The sequence below is a fragment of the Neltuma alba genome, unplaced genomic scaffold (genome assembly GCF_004799145.2).
Source record: "Neltuma alba isolate B1F8T4 unplaced genomic scaffold, ASM479914v2 tig00004601_pilon, whole genome shotgun sequence".
NCBI classification, from domain to species: domain Eukaryota; kingdom Viridiplantae; phylum Streptophyta; class Magnoliopsida; order Fabales; family Fabaceae; genus Neltuma; species Neltuma alba.
This window is the reverse complement of record NW_021633783.1, coordinates 25,042-50,068: the sequence shown is the minus strand read 5'-3', so window position 1 is coordinate 50,068 and position 25,027 is coordinate 25,042. Positions and strand designations below refer to the sequence as shown.

Here is a 25,027-nt window from a genome sequence, read left to right as displayed (position 1 = left end):
ATTTCTAAATATAAATTATATATAGTATAATTAATGACATTTTTCTAATTTTATATTAAATATAATAAAAAAAATAGGTGAGAAAAAATGTGCTTACACCCTTTATTTAATAGGAGAAAGTATGAAAAATTATGAAGAAAAAGACACTAAAATACTCTAAAAAAAATACTAAAGGACAAATGAGAGTAGGTGAATTTCAAATTCTCAATTTAGATCCCAGGTACTATTTTGAAATTTTTAAATCTTGTAAAATTACACATATGCCTTTTACTATTTTTTTAGTACTACCACCTCAACACTTCCAGCCACCAGAACTCCAGCAATGGCAACCCTGCTAGTGGCTAGCTGTCAAAACTCTGGTGACCAGTTGCTAAAATTCCAATGACTAATCTTCCCTATGAATTAACTTTTTTTTTTTAACTATTGACTATATTTGTTTTTAAAACTCTGATGATTACTCTTTTTTAGCTATTGATTACTTTAGTATTATGATTGACTGTTTTTATCTTTAAAGTTTTGATGACTATTTTTATTTAGCTATTGATTACTCTAGTTTCGCTATTAACTGCTCTTATTTCAAAAATTTTTAAAATATATTAAGCGTTAATGGAGATCTAGTAACTACTTTTTGTTTAGTTATTTACTACTTTATGTAGTCAATAGTTAGATAAAAGTAATCACCAGAATTTTAAAAATAAAAGTAATTAATAGTTAAACTAAAATAGTCAATAATTATATGAAAATAGTCATTGAGAATGAGGAGAGTATTGTCATTTCACAAGATTTGAAAATTCCAAAATAATGTTTAGGGTTTGATTTTGAATTTTAAAATTCACCTATCCTTATTTGTCTTTTTTTTTTTAGGATAGTTTAGTGTCTTTTTTCCAAAATTTTATCAATTTAATACATTTTCAACATGGTATAAAATGGCTCATAGTACTCCTTCTATTCCTTATTATAAGAGACAAATAACCAAATCACGTTGATAAAAAAACAGTTAAAATTAGTTAAGGATAATTAATGTGTAAAAAGTATAATGTTTTTTTCAACAATACCCCTATTAATAAGGAGAGAGAGTATGATAGAGAACAATTAAATTATTAAAAAAAGAGAAGTGGGAGGGAGAGAGAGTATGAGTTGGAGACAAAATAAATATGGGTAAAATAAAAAATCAATACAAAAAAATAGAGACAACTTTTAAGTGTCTTTTATATATGAAAACATACTATAAACATCAAATATCTCTTATAATAAGTAAGAGAGGGAGTATGTTTTAGCATATTACAACAGAGATATGGTTACAGACATTTAATAGGCAAAGAGACTTTACATGTCAGAGCTCAACGTTAAAAAAGTTTCTCTCTTTCAAGCTTTCTGCAATCTCTCTTAGGCCTGCATGCAGCGGAATAAACTCAATTCCCAACGTCCTTGTCTTTTCCTTGGAAACCTGATACTTTGGCACTGAGGGCATACTGTTCACATGCCTGGCGAGATTTATTGTGAAGTCAAAAATTAAAATAAGCAAAACTCAAACAAAAATTTGATTACGAGTAATAATCAAAATCCACTATCACCAAGTTCAAGGAAAATAGTCTCAGATTCCAAACATATTGATAAGGAAAATTAGGCAAATACTCCTTTTGATTCAAAATACAAGACATTGTTAACCCATACAAATCAAGATATGTTAGTTTAAGTGCCTTAAATTGATGAAATTCATTCATTTTACCCTTATTAAAGAATATGATTGGAAAATTCTCTCCTCTCTTACATTTAAAACTCTCTCTCCTCTTTATAACAAGAAGTAAAAGTAAAAAGGTATGATTAATTATCCCGTCAAGATCAGATGGAGTATATCAGGGTAAAGTAATACTTTAGTTAGATTTAACCAGGTGACAGTACAGATATAATTGTAACTCTTCTCTATATAAACACGCTTGTACGCATTACTATTTAGAAAATATTATTCCCTTTTCATATACTTTTCTCTCTCCTCATCAAATCGTGTTACGGTATCAGAGCGGGAGTATTAGACTCCAATCTCATCTTTTCTATTTATTTCAGAGGGTAGAGTATTCGATTCCGATCTCGTCTCCTCCGTTTCAGGGTGTGGAGTATTCAACTCTGATCTCGATTACTTCATCACAACGATTATTCTTTCTTCATTCTAATTCTTTCTTGATTTCTTCCTCTTCTTATTTTCATCACAAGTGATTCTATTCCTAATTCTCAGACTTCTTCTCTTTCTTCTTCATCTACTAGAGCATTTTCTTCTACTCTTCTCCATGCTACTCAGAATGTAGCAAGTCCACTTTATCTGCACCCAAATGACAATTCGTCTATTGTTTTAGTTTCAACAGTTCGGTCTGGCCCTAATTACCATTCATGGGCCCGGGCAATGTGGACGGCCCTCATGTCTAAAAATAAAGTCTGATTCATTAATTCAAGTGCTTGCCCCTATGGATCCGGTCTTTCCTTCCTGGGAAAGATAGAATACGATGGTATCATCTTGGATCACTTGTTCTTTGTCACCACCGATTGCACAAAGTATATTGTGGATTGATCATGCGTCTAATGTCTAGGAAGCGGGACAACTTCTCCCAGAATGGCATATTTCATCTGGCTGATTTACAAGAGGAAATCCACAGTTTGGAAGCAGAGAGACATGTTTGTAAGTGACTATTTCACAAAGCTTAAGATACTTTGGGATGATTTTCTCACCTTGCGACCTGTTATTCCATGTTCTTACTCTCCTAAGTGGTCTTGTGGTGCGACCGATCCTTTTAAGAAACATATGGATCACGATTGTGTCATTCGTTTCTTGAAAGGATTAAGTGATATTTTTGCTGTCAAATAATTAATCCCCTGCCTACTCTCAATCGTGTTTTCTCACTAGTTTCCCAACAAGAAAGGGCGCTAGGTATCTGAATACAGACACTATTGCTTTGTTGAGTAAGGCTACACGGCCTCCATTTGCTGGTTCGAGTAAATCGGGATCTTCTTCAATTAAGCAATGCACCTACTGTGGCAAAATGAAGCATATTGAAGCTACATGTTATCGTAAACATGGGTTTCTTCCTGGCTTTAAGTTCAGGAACTCTTCTGTGAATGCTATTTCATCTACTATTCCTTTATCTGGTAATGACTCTACTGATCCTCCTAAGGGTGTTAATCAATCATACAGTTTCACTCCAGAATAATATCAAAAATTGCTAGCTCTTGTTCAAGCTAACAAATCATCTCCCCAAACCTCAGCTTCTATTAATCACATCTCTGCTAATGGTACTTCTCATATCACTGCTCCTTCTTTCTATAACTCTTGGATAATCGATTCTGGAGCCACCAATCATGTTTGTTTTTCCTTATCTTTATTTTCTTCATATACTAGCATGTCTCGTATTCTTGTTAATCTTTACTGTGACTTATAGTGGCACAATCACTTTCTCTAATTCTTTCTATCTTACTGGTGTTCTTTATGTTGGCGGCAGCAAATGAGGAACAGCAAATCCGGTTCGAGTCGCGTCACAAGGACACTGTCCTTGAGAGATATTCCGCAGCCCCTCGGTGTAACAGGCAGCGACACTCCCCAGGATCAAACGAACCCTTCCTGCGAAGCAAGGTAGCAGAACAGCGAAAGCGATTGTAACAGGAAACACAGCGGGAGAGAAGAGGAAGAGGATGGAACAGTGTATTATCACGCTGCCTGGACAGTCCCTTATATAGGCGCGAATGGCCACATCACCGGAGGACGCATCCCTCTGTTTCGCCGAGCGGGTACGACCGAAGCAACGTAAGGTTCCGTTGGAGACGGAACAACGCGAACGTTGGTGCACACAACGTTCGCCTACACCCCGCGAGACGCGTCCGGTCGGCCACAAAACGAAACAGTAAGCCTCTTGACTTTTAACAGGTCCAAAATAAGGCTTTTCTGGTAAGCATAATTTTATTAAAAAATATTCAACAAAGTTTAAAATAATTTTCGTAAAATGAGGCTTTACCGCGTTTAATTCACGCGCAGGGGGGGAAATCGCCGGTTTACAACTGCGTTTCCCTCCTGGTGGCCTGTTGTTGTGTGCGCGAGGCCCACTTCCCTCTTGGCCCATTTACCCCCCAAGGATGCTTGATCTCATTTATACACTTAGACTTCTTCTCATCTTTCCCATGTGGGACTTTATTTGACACACATATTGCATTATTTCACAACAATCCCCCACATGTGTCAAATAAAGAGCCAGAGTTACACACATGGGTATAATCATTGTATCTAGTGGTTCTTGCGACTATGAACTAGACCTAGACTGATAACACTTAGTACACAGAGATGCCAGTGAAGCCTGCTTCTATGAACTGTCATCTCTTCGGCGTGTACTAGAGGCATTAAAAGTCAGATTATACCCCCACATTTCCGCTGTTAACGACGGTTTTGCGCGTTATAACGGCCGTGCGCGTGCCTGGTGCATAACGAATGCTCTAGAGATTTTGCCATGATCTCATAGGAGCGGCCCCACTCCACATTCGTAGAGGTGATTTCATTTAAGTGTACCTGCACTGAATACACCATCCCGTAGGATTTGAAATCATTAAGAGCTTTGCTCAACCCTCCAATATGCAATCTAGCACTTTCTCACACATCATAGGAAGGGACTAGTAATTTTGGTTTAGTGCTAGCAGTACTAACGAGCGACTTGTTCTTACCCATTGAACCTTCTTCATGGGATCACCAATCACAAAGGTTGGGTTGCCATCGCTGTCGTAATCATACTGGCTTTAGTCCCATTCCCCTCGATGTTTCGATAATTTGTTTCCTCCCTAGGGGTTTTGTTAATGGATCTGCTAGGTTCATTTCTGACCTCACAAAATCGATTGAGATCACCTCGTCCTTTAGCAGCTGCCTTAAAATATTGTGTCTCAATCGAATGTGTCTGCTTTTGCCATTAAATGTTTTATTTTTGGCCGTGGCTATTGATGCCTGGTTATCACAGTGTAATGATATTGATGGCGTTGGCTTGTCTCCCAATGGGATATTTGCTAAGAAGTTTTTCAACCACTCAGCCTCTGTACCAGCCAATTCCATAGCAACTAACTCAGAATCCCTTGAGGATCGAGTTATGATGCTTTGTTTGGCTGACTTCCAAGTGACAGCTCCACCAAATGTAAAAACATAACCGCTAGTGGACTTTGTCTCGTCTGAATCTGAGATCCAATTAGCATCACTGTATCCTTCTAATACAGCGGGAAATCCACTATATAGTATACCATAATTCATGGTACCCTTCAGATATCGTAATAATCTCTTCAGAGCTTCCCAATGTTCACTGCCTGGACAGTGAGTATATCTGCTCAATCTGCACACAGCATATGCTATGTCTGGCCTGGTATAATTCATCAAGTGCAACAGACTCCCAATAATCTGTGCATACATAGATTGAGCAATCGGATCTCCTTTATGCTTCTTTAGATGCACACTAGCATCATAAGGGGTACTCAAAGGAGTTTCATCATAATGTTCAAACTTTCTCAGTATTTTCTCAACATAATGTTCCTGAGAAAGTAAGATGCCATTTTCATTTCTTGTGATTTTAACACCTAGGATTATTTTTGCTTCACCCAGATCTTTCATATCAAAATTTGAATTAAGAAACATTTTTGTTTCAAGCACCACATTCATACTGGTTCCAAAAATAAGCATATCATCCACATATAAACAAATAATCACACAATCATTATTCATAACTTTGGTATAAACACATCTTTCTACTTCGACAGTAGAGAAACCACCACTCATTAAAACTTGATCTAACTTCTCATGCCATTGTTTGGGTGCTTGTTTTAAGCCATATAGAGATTTTACTAACTTACATACTTTGTTTTCTTGCCCAGGAACAGCACACCCTTCAGGTTGTACCATATAAATTTCCTCTTCTAAATCACCATTTAGAAATGCTGTTTTGACATCCATTTGATGTATAAATAGCTTATGAATTGATGCTAAAGCAATAAGGATTCTAACAGATGATATCCTTGTAACAGGAGAGAATGTATCAAAATAATCAATATTTTCCTTTTGGGTAAAACCCTTAGCTACAAGCCGTGCTTTGTATTTATCTATGGTTCCATCAGGAAAATATTTTTTCCTAAAGACCCATTTGCAACCTATAGGTTTTGCTCCTGAAGGCAAGTCTACCAAAACCCAAGTTTTATTTTTATTTAAGGAGTCTATTTCATCTTTAATTGCTTCTTTCCAAAGCTCTGCATCCGGAGAAGAGATTGCTTCATAAAAGTTTCTAGGTTCATTTTGTACTAAAAATGTGTAAAAATCATCTCCAAAGGATGTTTCCTTTCTCTGTCTTTTACTTCTCCGTAATTCTTTAGTCAAAACTTGATTTGTTTTTTCTTGGAAAGAGGCAGAAGGATTTTCAACACCTTTGGGAATATGCTCAACTTTTAATGGAAAAATGTTTTCAAAAAATTCAGCATCCTTTGTTTCAGTAATTGTGTTTTGGTTCAAAACTAAAAAACGATAAGCCGCACTTTGTTGAGCATAACCAATAAACATACAGTCAACAGTTTTAGAACCAATTTTTCTTTTCTTAAAATCAGGCAATAAAACTTTTGCAAGGCACCCCCACACTTTCAAATATTTAAGATTAGGTACAAAACCTTTCCACAACTCATAAGGTGTTTTGTTAGTTTTCCTATGAGGTATTCTATTTTGTAAAAAGCAAGCAGATAACAAGGCTTCACCCCATAAGTTATCAGGTGCACCAGAACTCACAAGCAAAGCATTCATCATCTCTTTTAAAGTTCTATTTTTCCTTTCTGCAACTCCATTAGATTCAGGTGAGTAAGGAGGTGTTACTTCATGTATTATTCCCTCTTTTTCACAAAAATCATTTAGTAATAAATATTCTCCTCCTCTATCAGATCTAACTCTTTTAATTTTCCTATTTAGTTGATTTTCTACCTCTGCCTTATATAAGATAAATTTTTCAAAGGCTTCATCTTTATTTCTTAACAGGTACACCCTAGTGTATCTAGAATAATCATCAATGAAAGTGATATAGTATCTTTTACCACCTCTAGTCTCTGTTTGTTTCAAATCACCTAAATCAGTATGTATTAATGACAATAACTCAGTCTCTCTTTGTGTAGGAAAATGTGATTTTTTCGTCATTTTGGTTTCTGCACAAATTTCGCATTTACCAATATTATTACTTTTAGTTTCAGAAATTAATTTAAGGTGTTGCAACCTTTTGATGTATTTCCTATTAATATGCCCTAATCTAGCATGCCATAGATCATAAGAATCAACCAAGTAAACAGAAGAAGATGCATTATCATTCATATCGACACTCAGTACAAAGAGACCTTGATTACAGTAACCCTTCCCCACAAGAACATTGTTCTTTGTCATCACAATTTTGTCAGACTCAAATGACACTTTCACCCCAGCCTTTCCCAAGAGAGCCACAGAAATTAAATTTGCTCTCATATCGGGCACGTACAGAACATCATTTAGCACTAGAGACTTCCCAGATGTGAGTTTCAGCACCACTTTTCCCTTTCCCTGAACCTTTGCAGTTCGGGAGTCAGCGAGATAAATTTGATCTTCCCCTTCTTCGAAGGAGGTATACATTTCCCTGTTTGCACATATGTGCTTGGTAGCCCCAGAGTCTACCACCCATTTTCTCACATCAGAGATGAGGAGGGCCTGAGAAAGCATTGCAGCAATTACTTCATCATTGTCGCTGTCATCTCCTTCAACCAAATTCACATTTGGCTTGGGAGGATTTTCATCCTTTTGAAAACTTCCCTTAGCCCTCTTCCTGCACTGTGCTGCATAATGTCCAGGTTTGCCACAAACAAAACAATTGCCCTTCTTCTTGAATTTGGAGTTAGTGCCTTTGGGTTTGTAATCAGGTTTCTTATTTTTCTGTTTCTTTGAGTTAGGGTCGTACCTCTTGTTGCGTGGTTTTGTTTCCACTAGGTTTGCTTTGGCAGCCGTCTCTTTCTCTTTCGCTGCTTGTATTGTCCTTCTGTTGGTATCTTCAATGATGATGTGAGTGATCAAGCCGGTAAGCGACAATTGTTTCTGTTTATGCTTGAGTTGTTGTTTGTAGTTGTTCCATGAGGTTGGTAGCTTTTCAATCAGGACCCCAGCGATGAACTCGTCAGGAAGATTGATCTTTTCAGCCCGAAGTTCCTCCAGTAATTTGTGGTATTCATTGATTTGAAGCTTGATGTCTTTGTCATCGGTCATCTCCCACCTATAGAAGTTTCCGACCACAAATTTCTGCTTCCCAGCGTCCTCAGCAGTATATTTGAGAACCAATGATTCCCATATTTGCTTGGCCTCTTTGTAGACGCTGTAGATGTCAAACAGATCATTAGAGAGTGTACTGATCAAGGTGTGCCTGCATACTTTGTTGGCCTGGTGCCACATATCCTTCTGTCCTTGATCAGCATCTGCAGCAAGTTCTGATTGAGTTAGCGCATTGACAACTCCATGCATGTCCAGAATTGTGTAGACACGTTCTTGCCACCGCCTAAAGTTGCTTCCATCAAACATTTCTATCTTGGATGTGTCAGGGAATGGCCTAGGAAGCGGTATGGCTGCCAGGACGTTCAGGGGAATGCTGACAGGAACAGCACTGGAGCTAGCAGCATCGTTGTTTGCAGCCATTGTTCAGGGTATCTCTCAAGATTGTTGGCGGCAGCAAATGAGGAACAGCAAATCCGGTTCGAGTCGCGTCACAAGGACACTGTCCTTGAGAGATATTCCGCAGCCCCTCGGTGTAACAGGCAGCGGCACTCCCCAGGATCAAACGAACCCTTCCTGCGAAGCAAGGTAGCAGAACAGCGAAAGCGATTGTAACAGGAAACACAGCGGGAGAGAAGAGGAAGAGGATGGAACAGTGTATTATCACGCTGCCTGGACAGTCCCTTATATAGGCGCGAATGGCCACATCACCGGAGGACGCATCCCTCTGTTTCGCCGAGCGGGTACGACCGAAGCAACGTAAGGTTCCGTTGGAGACGGAACAACGCGAACGTTGGTGCACACAACGTTCGCCTACACCTCGCGAGACGCGTCCGGTCGGCCACAAAACGAAACAGTAAGCCTCTTGACTTTTAACAGGTCCAAAATAAGGCTTTTCTGGTAAGCATAATTTTATTAAAAAAATATTCAACAAAGTTTAAAATAATTTTCGTAAAATGAGGTTTTACCGCGTTTAATTCACGCGCAGGGGGGGAAATCGCCGGTTTACAACTGCGTTTCCCTCCTGATGGCCTGTTGTTGTGTGCGCGAGGCCCACTTCCCTCTTGGCCCATTTACTCCCCCAAGGATGCTTGATCTCATTTATACACTTAGACTTCTTCTCATCTTTCCCATGTGGGACTTTATTTGACACACATATTGCATTATTTCACAACACTTTATATTCCAGAATTTCATTTCAACCTCATTTTTGTTTCTAAACTTACTTTCTTCGTTGTGATGTTTCCTTTTAGAAATCAATTTGCCTCATAAGGCTCCTCTCATCATGGAAGATGACTGGTTCAGCTGATGTCATTAAAGGGCTATATATCATGAAGCACACTGCAGATTCAACATCCCATCTCATTAGTAATATCTCCACTGCTTCTGAATCTAATACACCATTTGATCTGTGGCATTTCATTTGGGCCATTTGTCCAAGAATACTTTACATGGTTTGGCTCAACAGTTTCCCTGTATTACTTATGATTCTTCATTTTCATGTTGTGATGTATGTTACTTTGCCAAGCAACAAAAGCTTCCTTTTCTGGTAAGCAGTACAAAAACTTTTAAAATTTGCAGTTTACTTTATTTTGATAAATGGGGTCCTTATCATTTACCTTCTATACACAGTCATAAATATTTTTTAAAGATGGTAGATGATTTTTCTCGATATACATGGGTTTTTCCTTCTTAAACATAAATCTGAGATTTCTACACAAGTTAAATATTTTGTTAATTTTGTTGAAAATGAATTTCATATATCTGTTCAAATCATTCGGTCTGACAATGGTCCTGAGTTTAATTTACCTGATTTTTATGGGCACCAAAAGTATCATACATCAAACATTTTGTGTAGAAACACCTGAACAAAATAGTAAGGTTTGCAAGGAAAAATCAACACATTTTAAATGTGGTTAGAGTTTTAATCTCATCTTAAAGTTTACTGGTCATATGCCATTTATCTCATAAATCGTCTTCCTACGCCTGTTTTAGATAATAAGAGTCCTTTTGAAATATTATATAATCAAATTCCTGATTTTACCAATTTTAAGAGTATTTGGATGTCTTTGTTTTGTTTCCCCTTTGACTGATAAAGGAGACTCCAAATGTATATATCTTGGTTTTAAACAGGGTACTAAAGGTTTTGTTTTTCTAAATCTTACCTCTAGACATGTTTACTTCTTTGAATCCATTTTCCCATTATTTAACTGTGATTCCCCTGCTTTATCAAACTCTATTCTTTTACCTTAAAAATTTCCTTCTCTTGACTTCTCTGATAATTCTCATACTATTTCTATTCAACCTGATTCCTCATCTACATCTTCTCCTTCTTTGCCTCAACCAATTATTCAACCTAGACGTTCCAGTAAACCCAAAAGACTACCTTCTTATCTACAAGATTATCATCATTCTCTTCAATGTGTATCAGTTGTACTGGATTCTATGGAGGCAAGTAATTATCATCCTCTTTCTAATGTCCTTTCTTACCATAAACTTTCCCCTAATCATTGACACTTTGGTTTATCCATTTCTATTGATGATATACCTCATACCTATTCTCAAGCTATTAAACACGAGGGCTGGTAGAAAGCTATAGAGGCTGAACTTGATGCTTTACAACAAAATAGAATCTGGGTGTTAACTGAAGTACCTCATGGAAAACGGCCTATAAGTTGTAAGTAGGTCTTTGCTACGAAATATAACACAGATAGTGGCTTAACCAAATATAAAGGATGTTTAGTAGTTGAGGGTTATACTTAAATAAAAGGTATTGGTTGTGCTGATACTTTTTCCCTGTAGCTAAATTAAACACTGTTAGATTGTTACTTACTCTTGTTGCTGCTGATAATTAGCATCTTAAGCAATTGAATGTCAATAATGCCTTCTTACATAGGGATCACAATGAAGAAGCTTATATGCTTCCTCCACCAGGTCTTCCTGTTTCTTCTCTAACTCAGGTGTGTAAACTATTGAGGTCCCTCTATGTCTCAAGCAAGCGAGTTGGCAGTGGTTCTTTAAACTTTCAGAAGCCCTTATTTCATGTGGCTATCATTACTCACAGGCAGATCACTCTTTATTCATCTGGAATGTTGATAATTCATTCACTGCATTACTTGTTTATGTGGGTGACATAATTGTGAGTGGAACTGATTTGAATGAGATTAATCAAATCAAAGCTTTTTTATATTCTTCTTTCAAGATTAAGGATTGAGGTGATCTTAAATACTTTCTTGGGCTTCAGATTGCTAGGAGTTCCAACGAAATTTCTCTTTGTCAGAGAAAATTTGCCTTGGATGTTTTATCTGACACTAGTTTTCTTGATTCTAAACTTGTGAAAACTCTCATGGATAGAGATATTAAATTGACTAAAGATTCTAGTCCACTTCTAGATGATAGGTCTCCTTATAGCACTTTGACTAGTAGGCTTCTATATCTTACCAACAAAAGGCTAGATATTTCCTTTACGTCACATTAAAGGAGCACCAAGCCTTGGATTATTTTTTCTTGCAAATTTGGATATGAAGAAGAAAGCACTTAGTGACTCAGACTGGGCTAGGTGTGTTGATACAAGACCTTCCATTACAAGTTTTTGTGGTTTTCTGGATCAAGCTTTGATTACATGGATTTCTAAGAAACAATAGATCGTTTCATGATCTTCCTATGAAGCTGAATATAGGGCGCTTGCAGCAACCACTTGTGAGATTCAATGGCTTCGTTACTTACTTCAGGACTTTGGTATTCCTCATTCATCTCCGGGTGCCTTGTATTGTGACAATCAATTAGCAAGACATATTGCAGCCAATCCTACATTCCACGAATACAGCAAGTATATTGAGATAGATTGTCACGTAGTCCGTGAAAAGCTTTAGACTAGATTGATTCATGTACTTCCTATCAAGTCAGAAGATCAACTAGCATATATTTTTACTAAGCCCCCATCTCCTACTCCTTTTTGTACACTCATTTCCAAGCTGGGAATGATAAATATTCAATCTCCAGCTTGACGGGGGGTATTAGGGTAACATAACTATTTTAGTTAGATTTAGTTAGGTGACAGCTGTACTGATATTTATGCAGCTCTTCTCTATATAAACACACCTCTTCGCATTACTATTTAATAAATATTATTCAGTTTTCATATACTATTCTCTCTCCTCATCAAACCGTGTTAGAGTATAAGCACACTAGCATAAATCAAGAACAGTAACGCACAAAATCTCAGGGGGAAAGAAGAGAAAGAAACTTCACAGGAAGGAGAAAGCCGAAACATATCAGAGAGAAGAGGAGACTCCATTGAAGCCTTTGAACCTTGTTGTTAGAGAATCCTCCACAGACCATCCGCTTAGCATATATGTTAGTGAGATTACAGACTTACTCATGAGGGATCAGACTATGAGCTATGGGCACAATTAGAGAGACAAATTCGTGGGCAAACTGGCTGGTGATTGATGGAAACGACTCCAAATTTACTGTATTACGTAATGAAACAGAGAACAATCCACAGGGGAAATCCTAACGGAAGGATGTAATCACAGAAACTAGTGACCTAGTGCATTCAAGAGCACCACTCTCCTCATAAACCACTCATCATTTTTCATGCCTCTCTCATACCACTAGCCGTGACTTATATTCGTTTCCTCTCTAACTACCTGCTGGCTAAAACCACAAATACCCTTGTCACGCAACTCACACACACGCCCTCATAAACTGGGCTACATTTTGGCTTTCTTTCTAATATACGTATACTTAGGCCCATGCTCATACATATACTTAGGCCCATGCTCAACAGTGATCCAAACCCATGAGATGATTTTTGAGTTCATGGTGGTTCATGTATTTACACTTATATACTGAACCTTCTCCTTTAGGACTTTTGGTTTCTCTTTTTGTATGACTCATCATGAAAGCACTTCTGTTCCAAAAAAATAAGCTAAGCACACAACTCATTAATCCATAGTTGAACGAAGACACAGCAGGCCATTAGTTGTTGGACAACGCATCTCATGATGCCAAGTCAAGAAAATTTTAGCATTTTTGGCTTAATCGTGATGAATTTCAAAGCTCATATAAGGCATGGGCACATTCTTGGTCGTCCCTGAAAGTCATTCGCTTGAAGCAATGGATGCTTTTAGCTCTTCAAGCAATAGAGAAGGTCTCACACACAAGTCAGAAGAAACTAGATGTTAGCATGCCAATATTAAAGAGGTAACAATCCCTGAATAGTCTTTTTGCATACAGGGGAGGTGAATCTCCTGTCTGCGCAGCAAAAGAAGATCTAAATATGTGCATCGATGAAATAACAGAAATAGTTGACTTACTCTTCTTGAAGTTGTAATCTTGGATACAATTCTTGCAAGATCTTTGAAACCTCTGAGTAGTCTGCCACTGATTCAACCAAACAATATCTTCCATTGGCTGTGGGAATCTCAAGTGCTTGGATATGGGCATTTGCAACATCTTTCACATTGATCCATCCACCAGTGATCTTTGGTAGTGTTTGTGCACCTACATCAAACACGCATGGGAATAATGTCAATAACGAGTTACATCAAACAACCATTTGTATCTCAGCATTTTCACTCCTTTTCCCCTGTCAATTAACTGGAGCTGGAAAAAGCAATTTGTTTAAAAAGATATGAAGTAATTAAGATTAGGACAAATCAAATAGCAGGATTTCTGTACAGCATGATTCTTTTGATTACATGGAAATTACCATTTATCAGCTTTAAAATTGCAGCAGAAGATTCGTTAAGCGATGGCCGGAGGAGTGGTCCTATTACAAATGATGGGTTGATAGCAACCATGTCAATGTTGTTTTCTTTTACAAATTTCCAGGCAGCATCTTCAGCCAATGTCTTGGAAAGTGCATACCATTGCTGAAAGAACAAAAGGAAATTGAAGAGGATTGTGAAATAATGAGCATAATAAACATCGTATTTGCATACATTTGAAGTTGGGACAAGCACATTAGCGCAATCAACATTCAGCACACAAAATTTTTTTTTCTTTTTCCTTTTTTTTTGGGGGGGGGGAGGAAGAAAGGGATACAGTGATGTTATCATGTGAAAAAGAAGGGGGTTCATTTACAGCCAAAGTCTTTGAAAGTACATACAAAAGCTGAAAGAACAAAATATTAACAAGAAGAAACTTGAGAGGATTGTGAAAATACTATGCATGTGTTGGGAATCGGATTTTAAGAATTGAATTGTAATCATTTAATTTTTTTTAAAAGAAAAATAAAAAAGGAGAACTGTTGAAATAGTTCAGCAACTCTAGGGTTAACCTCCGTGTGACATACACGTGTTTGATCTCAAGATTACAAGGACATTATTCATAACTGAACAATCAAACAATATATATTTTTTATGCAGAACAGATCTACTAGCAAAAATCAGAAACATGAAATCCCAATTCTTGCAGTATTCACAATAATCGCATGGGCCACCTGCAATTATTACAAAATTCATTTTAATGTCAGCTTAGGCACATACCTCAGATTCCCTACAGAAACTTGGGTTTGAAAACCATGCCTCATCAACTACAACTTCAGGATCTCTAGGCTTTCCATTACATACAACCGCAGCCATGGATGATGTTAAAACAACTCGTTTCACAGATGGTGATTTTGCACATGATTTGAGAATGTTAAGAGTTCCCTTGACTGCTGGATCAATAAGTTCAATCTAAAAGGAGGAAAACAAACGTCAGAAGTTGAAATAAGGCAACCATATCTTTCAAAATAACTAAAATAGTAATTTATATGGTTATCAAAGTCGTCATTTATGTGAACTCATACAATTCAAACTTGAATATAATTATGTCCGAGTTTATACATGCCATTAGATACCAAATTGCTAATAAAAATTCACATACAAACACGTCATAAAATGTTGAATAGATATGACAGCACCTTGCCACTGTAGAGCCCATCAATAATCAAAATAAGGAGATCCAAATTGTTCCTGAGAGTAAAGACCTAAGCTACTTTCTTTTCTTCTAAAGTACATTTGTCCAGTAAAGAAGAGGCAAAGGACAGAAAATGTAGTGATGGCTTCGAACTTCCTGGCCTGTTAGCCAATTATATCATGAATTGCAGTCACTTAAGACATGGTGTTCTGTTCTTTACTATGCTTTTGGCACAGGACTCCCAAATTTAGCCAGTAAAACACAATAATTGTGATACTTCAAGTCTAAGAGTGCAAAGTGAACTCATCGGATTATATCATCTTGATTGTTAGTTTATTATCTGCCGAGGCCAAAGAAAAGGAAAAGCTTCTGGAAAAAGCCAATATGACAGTCTATATACATGTATTTGGAAGATTAATAGCCTCTTTACCAGATACAATGACTATTCAATTTTTGGTTTTTTTTATTATAGGATCTTTGTGTCTTTAGGCAAGAATAATATCTGAATTTCTCATTTAGAAATGGAAAGAATAACTCGTCATAATGCATTGACTCTACCCTCTTCCCCCCAACCATAAAGATAATGAAAAGCGCCTCTAAGATTCTTCAAAAAATTCGAAGCGTCCAAGACAGAATGCTCAGCTGAAGGCGAATCGCAGTCAACTTCAAGTCATTATCAACAATTTAAGAATGATAGGAACCTGTGGGTCTTTGACATTAGAAACAACGGGAGACGCAGTATGAAACACTCCCTCACACCCCTCAACAGCTGTGTCAAAGGAACCTTCTTCCAGGAGATTTGCTTTAAACAGATGCAATCTCTCCTTTGCCCCATCAAGTTTAAGCAAGTGGTCCACTTTTCTTGAATCATCTGCAGGGAGTAGCAAAACCATCACTGCTTGGTAAAGTCTTATAACATCCTTTCAGCTAAAAGCAGGCCAGACATTTAAGCACGAGGGGGCCGAAATTAAAAAGTATGTATAACCAAAACTGGATAACATTTATAAAAGATTTCAATTCATTCTATCTTCCAAATTTATAATCATTTCCTTTAAGGTATCATTATTGATTATACACATTAAAAGAGTTTTCATCAAGTATAATGTCAATATACATAATTAAAAAATAATATTTTAAGAAAATATAAATAAATAATTTAACTAACTTGTTAATCTCTGCAAAATAGTTATTCAAAAGGTAATAAAAAGCCCATCCTTCCAGCACTGTTTCCCTTCTAATGACTGGAAAGCTAAAGCTAAAATTGGGTCTTCAACAAGCGTTCAATTACGCACAATCTGAAGCACAATTTCAGTAAATTCAAGGAGATCAATGTGAGAGAGCACTCACCTAGGTCGCGAACAGTGCCATTGACGGTGTAGCCACGAAGAAGAAGGAGCTTAACGATCCATGAAGCAATATAGCCAGAAGCCCCAGTGACGCACACCAGTTTTCCGTTTCCTGGGTTGCTGCTCATTGTCTTTCTTTCTTCTTCAATTTTGGTAAAGCCACCGTTTCTTTCTTTTTTCCAGATTGATCGAGAGTGTTCCCCTGTTTATCTCCATCGTTATCATTATCTAGCAACAAGACGAATAGTGGGGTCGCCGGGTGAATGAGAGTAGTGCATCAGACACGTGGTCCCACTCAGATTTTGCATCCATGGATTTTTATTATAGAATCTGCAAATCAATCAGTTTCTGATAATAACGCTTTACCAAATAACATAGGTGATTCAAGAAAATTCAACGAAAGATCGCACCTTTTTAGATGCAGATGCTTCAGCATTGTTTAGAATGGCCGTTACGCTCTCTGCCTTCGAGATTTTAGAAGTAATTTACGTACAAAACTTTTATCTGAATTTGCACGAAAGCATATTTTTAACAGTATTTTTGGCACATCACGTGCTTACTTTCAAAAGATAATTTTAGTCAAGTCTACATAAAATTTTTTTCACCTATTTATTTTATATATTATAAAATTACTTTTAAAATTAGAATTTAGTTTCTGGTTTCAATCCAAATATCTTGATAGAAATACTTATAAAAAATGGCTCTAAACAAGTCTCTGTTTTCTTTTTCACCTCATATCATTTTATCTAAATAATACATGAATAATTCATATCCACTATATTTTAGAATGTTTTATATATTTATATTAAAAATCTTGAATAAATTTTAATATTGAGCGTATATACACAAACTTTTTTAAGTGCACAACATTTTATTTAAATACATTGAAGTAACAGATAATAATATATAAAATGAAATTTAATTATATAATTTAATGGGAAAATTGTAAAAAAAAACCTTAGAATTTGAAAAATACAGATAAAGACCCGTGACAACTTCACTATGGGTTTTGACAACTTCATGACATATTATTATTGTCAAAAGCCATAATGAAGTTATCAATGATCCCTATCTGCGTTTTTCAAATTCCAAGGTTTTTAATTACGATTTTTCCTAATTTAATTTCATTTCATCAAATAACAAACTAAAGTATATTAAAGTTAAAATTGTGGCAAAAAAGCATTTAAAGTTAAAATCATTTAATCAATATATGTGTTTAATTAAAAAAATCAATATTATTGTGTATGCTTGTGCTCTGTCCTTTAGTTAATATTATTTCCTGTGCTAAATATAAAAATTAATTTGTAGTGTAAATTATATTACAAATTAGATTTTATATTTAAGATTAGAGGTAATACTTACTTTGGTCAAATTAACTCAATTTCTCTTCTGACAAGAATAGACTAGACTTAGGAATTTCAATTTTGAGGGGGAAAGAAAATCCCCCAATTGAGTTTTAATGATATTTCGATTTAATCCAGTAATATCAAGTATTAAATACTCCTTTCGGTGTTCAGCTCAATAAAAAAAAAAAAACTACTTTTAGTGCTCAGCATAAAAGTTAGTTTAATATTTAATTTGGTTATAAATATAATATTTCTATTCACCTTGTTTCTCCTATTTATCTATTTTTCTTAAGATAGTCTTTGTAGTAATTACATATGTTAAATTTTTCATGAAATGGTAGTTTTAATTAATATACATGATTAGTAAAAATATTTTAGAGAAGAATACTTATTTATTACAAAAAGCTAACTTAACTAATTTTCTGAATTTACTCAAATTAGTCAATTGAGATCTAATGCAACTTTAGCCTTCGAGATTAATTATCATTTTATATTTACAATTGGAAAAAAGATTAAGTTGCAATATTAACCTTGATTTTATTTTTCAGATGCAATTTTGTCCCTAATCTTTTTAGTTGTACAATTTTGACCCTAATCTCTTTTTTTTTGGTGAAATTTTATCCCTCAGGATCAAAATTACACCCAAAGATCAAAGAAAAAATTGCACCCAAGAAAAAAAGATCAAGGATAAAATTGCACATGAGAAATAAGATCAAAGTCAAAATTGCACTACTAAAAAATTAGAAGCAAAATTACACTTGAAAAATAAGATCATGGTCAAAATTGCATCTTAACCCTTCCAAAAATTGATAGGTCATCTTAAATATCTTTTTTTCCATATTGCATCGAGTTAATGTTAATAAAAGTCTAATTTGCAGCTGTGGCCTTTATTTATTATGAATATTTATGCAATATACTACTCTCTTTAATGTACGTTACTTGTAACATATTATCACATATCAAAAATTGTATTAAATTGATAAAAATTTTAATTTACCCTCATTATTAAAGTTTTTGCTCTTTATATTTACAAATCATTTTCATATATCTCTTTCTTCTTTCTTTCTTTTCAACGAGAATCAAATAAGCACAATAAAATTAGAAAAGAAGCATTATTAAATATGCTAAAAATGACTTACATTTAGGATCAATGTTTCTCTTTACAAGTGATTTACATTTAGGACTAAAATGATGCCCCTAAAACATGCTTGCTTGCTTTAAATTCTTACAATAGAGATTGGCTTTGTAAAATTAAAGACAACAAACTTAGTTAAAAACATGATTCAAAAAATATACTTATTTGACTCAAAATAATTTAGAAGTCAACAAATTTCTTTTCTTTGAGGCTTTCCACCATTTCTTTGAGGCTCACTTCAAGCGGAATGAATTCAATCCCCAACGTCTTTGCCTTTTCTTTTGAAATATGATACATTGGCATCAATGTGTCATCTTCACACCTGATAAGTTTATTGAGAAATTGAGAAATAAAATTAGTAATTTGTTCATCTCAAAAAAAGAAAAAATTCCATTGATATGTTGAATGTACAATATACAAAAATGATTTTATATGTTTCCCTCTGTGTTCATTCCTCTTTTTCAATTTCGAATGCAATAAACAAAGAGAAAAATAGAGATAAACCCCTCTTTTAGAGAGAGAAGGAGAGAGAGAACCTCATATCATTCTCATAATAGTAGTTAAGTGCTTGTTTTGTCTGGGATCATGATTGACATCCCAAAACTATTTATTCGCGTATTTATTTCATATCCCGTAAATTATTACTGGAATCCCCAAAAAACACTTATTTAGTCATGTTATGATCTTTACTGATAAATTGAAATATACTGTCACAGATCATCAGTAGAAACAAATATTACAAAAACATTAGAGAAAAATACATGCGGAGCAGTGTGTATTACGTTTGTTCTTAAAATTATACTGCCCCTCTCCTTAGCATAAGATCCAGTTGATTAATTTAGAAAGATTAAAAAAGCTAAATAATGACTACTTATAGCATATTTTACTTGTGTATATCATTAGATTATACATTAATTTATAAGTCAGACAAATTAGTTTAAAAAAACGATAAATATAAATATTTATAATAATTTTTTTTTTTAAATTTCTCTCCATTAGTCATAAGGTAGTACTGTACTAGAAAATGAATAATTGAACTTACTTTTCAGGAAGTTGCAGTGTTGGATATAAGTCATGTAAAATCTTCACAACATCCGAGAAGTGTGCAACTCTCTCAGCCAAAATATACCTTCCATTAGCAGAAGGAATTTCAAATGCTTGAATATGGGCATTTGCAACATCTTTCACATTGATCCATCCAAAAGTAACATTTGGAAATGTCTTTGCACCTACATCGACCAGGAATAAGGGAAGGAATGACAATTACAACAATCAGCATTATCATATTTTCTTACTACAAATAGTACTACCTCCTTCTGTCCTCAATATAAAATAAAATTGGGAATTTAATCTGGTTTAAATATTAAGCTCTAATTATTTTATCTCCTAAATTTATAATTTTGTTTCAAAATATTCCTATCAATTGTAAGAAACTACTACAAAGAAGTAATCTCAATACATATGATTAAAGAGAGTAGTTTATGAAAGTTAGTATATATTTGTTACATATAACTAACTTAATTAATTTTTTAATATTTTTGAATTAGTTATTTGACTCTTATATTAAAGATTAGAGGTAGTACTGGGTTTATAAATGGCATGGCATTATACTATTATATTGCTTCCTGGACAGTGCAAGTCCGTGGATCGGTTCATATTCTGTACATAGTTATATACTACCTCTAGTTCAAAATATAAGCTGAACTTTCTTAAAAGGATTTTTTTTTTATAAGATAACATTCACTTTTGTTCAAATATTTAATGAGTTTTTTCTAATTTTATCCCAATATATTTTTTTCCTCTTTAATTTATTTATTGCATCTTTATTTATTCTCTTCATCAATAAGAGTATATTAGGAAAAACAAATACTCCTCTGGTCCTTAATTAAAGACTCATTAACTAATTTGATTAGATTAAGGAAGTTAGGTAAGTTAGTTAATTATAAGAAATGTGATATATTTTTCCTAAAACACTCATCTTTCTTAATACCCTCATCTATCTCCCTCCTCTACTTGATTATGGTTGAAGAATTATTCATAGGGATAGTTTAGAGGAAACTGATAACATAATAAATGAGTCTATATTTAGGACCAAAACCAACTTAATAATTGGATCCTATATTAAGGACCTATGAGTAAATATACCTTGTACATTTATTGTTTTAAATTGATTTTAACTCTCTCCCTCACTCTCAATGTCAACTATTTAGAGATAGCGAGTGAGAATATAAAGAACGAGTAGAGTCGAAGAAAGTGAATCATGTTCACTTTCTAGCTACTCTCATATGCCCCCATCCCACAGATACATACATGCGTGTGTGTAAGGAAATCAAGAGGTTTAAGCAAGCATATTGTCCTGTTCATTAAAGTAAAATAAGAAATGAAGGTAAAAGCCTTATTGTAGAAATGCGCCATTTCTTTTTTTGGCACTAGTGGTAGCTAATCACTCTGCGGTGTTAATGAAGGTAAATAATAAATGAAAATTACCGTTCAACAGATTTGTGACAAAATTAGCAGTTGCGTTAAGCGTTGGTTGCAAGAGAGGCCCTATTACCGCTGCCGGATTGATAGTAACAATTTCAAGGTTGTTTTCTTTTGCAAATTTCCATGCAGCTTCTTCAGCCAAAAGTCTTAGAAAGTACATATCCTGACCATTTCTATGAAGAAAAAAAAAAGAAGTACACTGTAATTCTTATTATAAGTCACTCGTAACTTATTCTCACATTTTGACTTGTGTATTTAACCGATGATAAAAAAATTTTGAATTTATCCTTATCAAAAAATTTTCTCTCTTTGTACTTCAACAAATCATTCTGACTTCTATCTCTCTTTATTTATTTTTTAACCAGAATTAAATAACAATAAAATTTTAAAACGATCATTAATCACCTTACAAGTACTTATATTAGAATCAGAAATTCTTCCTATTTATTTTTTTGACCAACAAGAACTCTGCTATGAGTAATTTTATATAAAGATCAAAGTGGTAACTTGAACGGCATTGCGGAACTGCATGGCCCATACAAGTACCTAGTCTTTTCAGATAATCCTACCAATAGTTTTAACAATAGTAGAACCTACGTACGTACCTATTTGCTTACAAATACTTGGATCTGAAACCATGTCTCGTCAACTATAACTTCGGGAGCTCTAGGTTTTGCATTGTAGAAAACTGCAGCCACAGAAGATGTTAGAACAACTCGTTTCACAGATGATGTTTTCACGCATGATTTAAGAACATTGAGAGTTCCCTTCACTGCTGGATCAATAAACTCAACCTAAAATCAACAAAGCTACTATATAATCAAACCATTTAAAATACTAAGCAATATGACTAGCTAGCAACTACAATGCATACTTAATGAATTATGAATTAAATACTAGGCAATATGACTAGCTAGCAAATAGTTTAAAGCCATTCATACCATACACACACATATATAACGGTTAAGGTACAAATTTACTCTAAAAATTTCTGCTCAAGAGTAATATCACCAGGAAGTTTTTTTTTTGGTTTGATGTTGCCCTGAAAACTTCAAACGTAACAATAGTGTTGTCCCGTCCTATTAAAAAGATTAGCATTGATTGTTTAAAAAAAACACTAACAGTTAATAATTTTACCGGTAAGGGCTCATTTTAACACTTTTGAGACGACCTAAACCTACCAAAAAACAAAAAAATTTAGGCAACAATTTTCCTAAGCAAGAACTTTCGTGCAGATTTGCATCTTATTAACTCTGTATAAAGGAATTGCAAGTGCCCAAGGATTTATTGTACGTAAATGACGCCCTAGAGTGATATATATGAACCTGAGGGTCCACTTTGACGGCAAGAGAAACAGGAGATGCAGTATGAAAGACACCATCACAGCCTTCAACAGCAGAATCAAAGGAACCTTCTTCCAACAGATTTGCCTGCATAAGCTGCAATCTCTCCTTTGCTCCTTCCAGTTTCAGCAAGTGTTCTGTCTTGTTTGAATCATCTGTAGAAAAATAATGATGATGAAAACATATTGGAAACAACATAACCGAATTGCTTGATAAGAAAATGGCATCTTCTAAGGAGCACAAGTGCTAGGGAGAACCACATGTACTAAAAAGCTAACCGCTGGAGCAGAGCCCAAGCCTTTACAAGGCATCTCTTTCAAGGTAATCTCTCAACGTGGGACTCATGACACGTCCACGTCTAATTAAGTACTTTTATGGAAACTCCTTGCCAGAAATTATGATTAAGAAACCAAGCGAAGCACAAAAACTGTGAGTGGTTATAGATGGAGAGTACTCACTTAGGTCACGAACAGTGCCTTTGACAGAGTAACCACGAAGAAGAAGAAGCTTAACGAGCCACGAAGCTATAAAGCCAGAAGCACCAGTGACGCACACCACCTTTCCATTTCCTGTGTTTCTTTCCATCCCCTTCCTCTCTTGCTGTTCGAGCAATACTAAGCTATCTGTTTAGTGGATACATGAATGAAAGAATTTTGCGGAGAAAGAAAAAGATTTATGCTAGAAAAGTTTTCTTGGATTTGATGCGGTAGTAATGAGAGGGTGTATTGATATAATTATTACCATATTAATTGAATATCACTGAATTGATGGCAATAAATGGAGCGCATCTGTATTAATTGATTGGAAATATTTGTCAAAATTTGTTTTGATAGCATTTATTACAACCACTTGAATCTGAAAAATTCAATGTATTTATTACATTCATTCATTTGGGTAGTTGAAGATAATGACCCATAAACACATAGTTGATGAGCATGGGATCCACCTGCATCTAGTCAAGATCCACTTTATTTACAAAAGTAAACGCAGATATAGTATAACGCATTCAAACTCAAGCAAAAATGCTACAGAGAAAAAATGGATTAGCTTGATTATTGTTCCTTCTAATTCTTATTATAAACTTAAAATAACTAATTTATAAATAATAAATAATTAGTTAAAAATAATAAATAGGTTAGAAATTACTTTTATTTCTAAATATGTCCTATATAAATCGAAAAAAAAAGATGAAAGAGAATATGTGAAAAAATGCAATAAGAGAGAAATAATTAAGGACAACATTAAAAAATACTTAAATGTTAAGACAAATCCAAATTGAAACTTATAAAAAGGACAACATCCCTTCTTAAATTTGAAGCTTAGAACACTATTGCAGAAAACATTTTTTATGATGGTTAAAAAGGATTTTCCACAACAGTTTTGGAGGTGCAGAGTATACTATTGACATTAAAAAAAAAAAAAAAGGATTTCACCACGATTAGTAATTGGCCTGAAAAATGTACTTTCCACAGTGGCTTTCAAGAAATAACCGCTATGAAAAATCCTCAATAAACAGCGTTTGGAGCTCACTTTCCACAGCAGTTATTTATATAACCATTGTTAAAAAATACTTTTTATGGTGGTTAAATAAATAACCGCAGTAGTAGTTATTTATGTAAACACTATCAAAAAAATACTTTTATGATAGTTAAATAAATAACCGCTGTTGAAAGTTTAAGTTTTTTTTATAAATATAACTTTGTTTAAATTTGTATACAATGTCCATGCTAAAACTCAAATTCAACACTAAGATAATAAAAGTTTCCAAATCCTTATTCAACTAAAGCTAATAATCAACAATTTAATTAATCCATAGTTCAACTAAACTAAACCTAATAAACAATGAACTATAAAACCTATATTCAACTATTAGTACCAAAATTTTGAACTTTAAAATATTTATCAATCCATGTTCTCAACTAATATTCTTGACAAAGCATCCTCATTGAGTTGATTTCATCGGGTTCATATTCCACACTATTTTAAAATGCCCATAAATTAAAAGAAACAAAGTCATTAGTTAAATGGATAAAAAATGTGAAACAAAATTGAAGAATTACAATGTAACTTCTATTTACCTCATCTAACTTCTCATGAACTTGTGTCACAATGATATCATTCATATAGTAGATCACATAATATCCACATGCAACACTTTCAGATTAGTAATGGTACTAACAAAATGAAAAATAGAATTGAATATT

The 25,027-nt window shown here is 34.5% G+C and overlaps 1 pseudogene; it reads right to left on the bottom strand.

Annotated features, from left to right (window-relative positions):
• Nucleotides 1-1,297: 1,297 nt before the first annotated feature.
• LOC114745305 (uncharacterized) lies at nt 1,298-23,408 on the bottom strand (annotated as a pseudogene).
• Nucleotides 23,409-25,027: the final 1,619 nt, after the last annotated feature.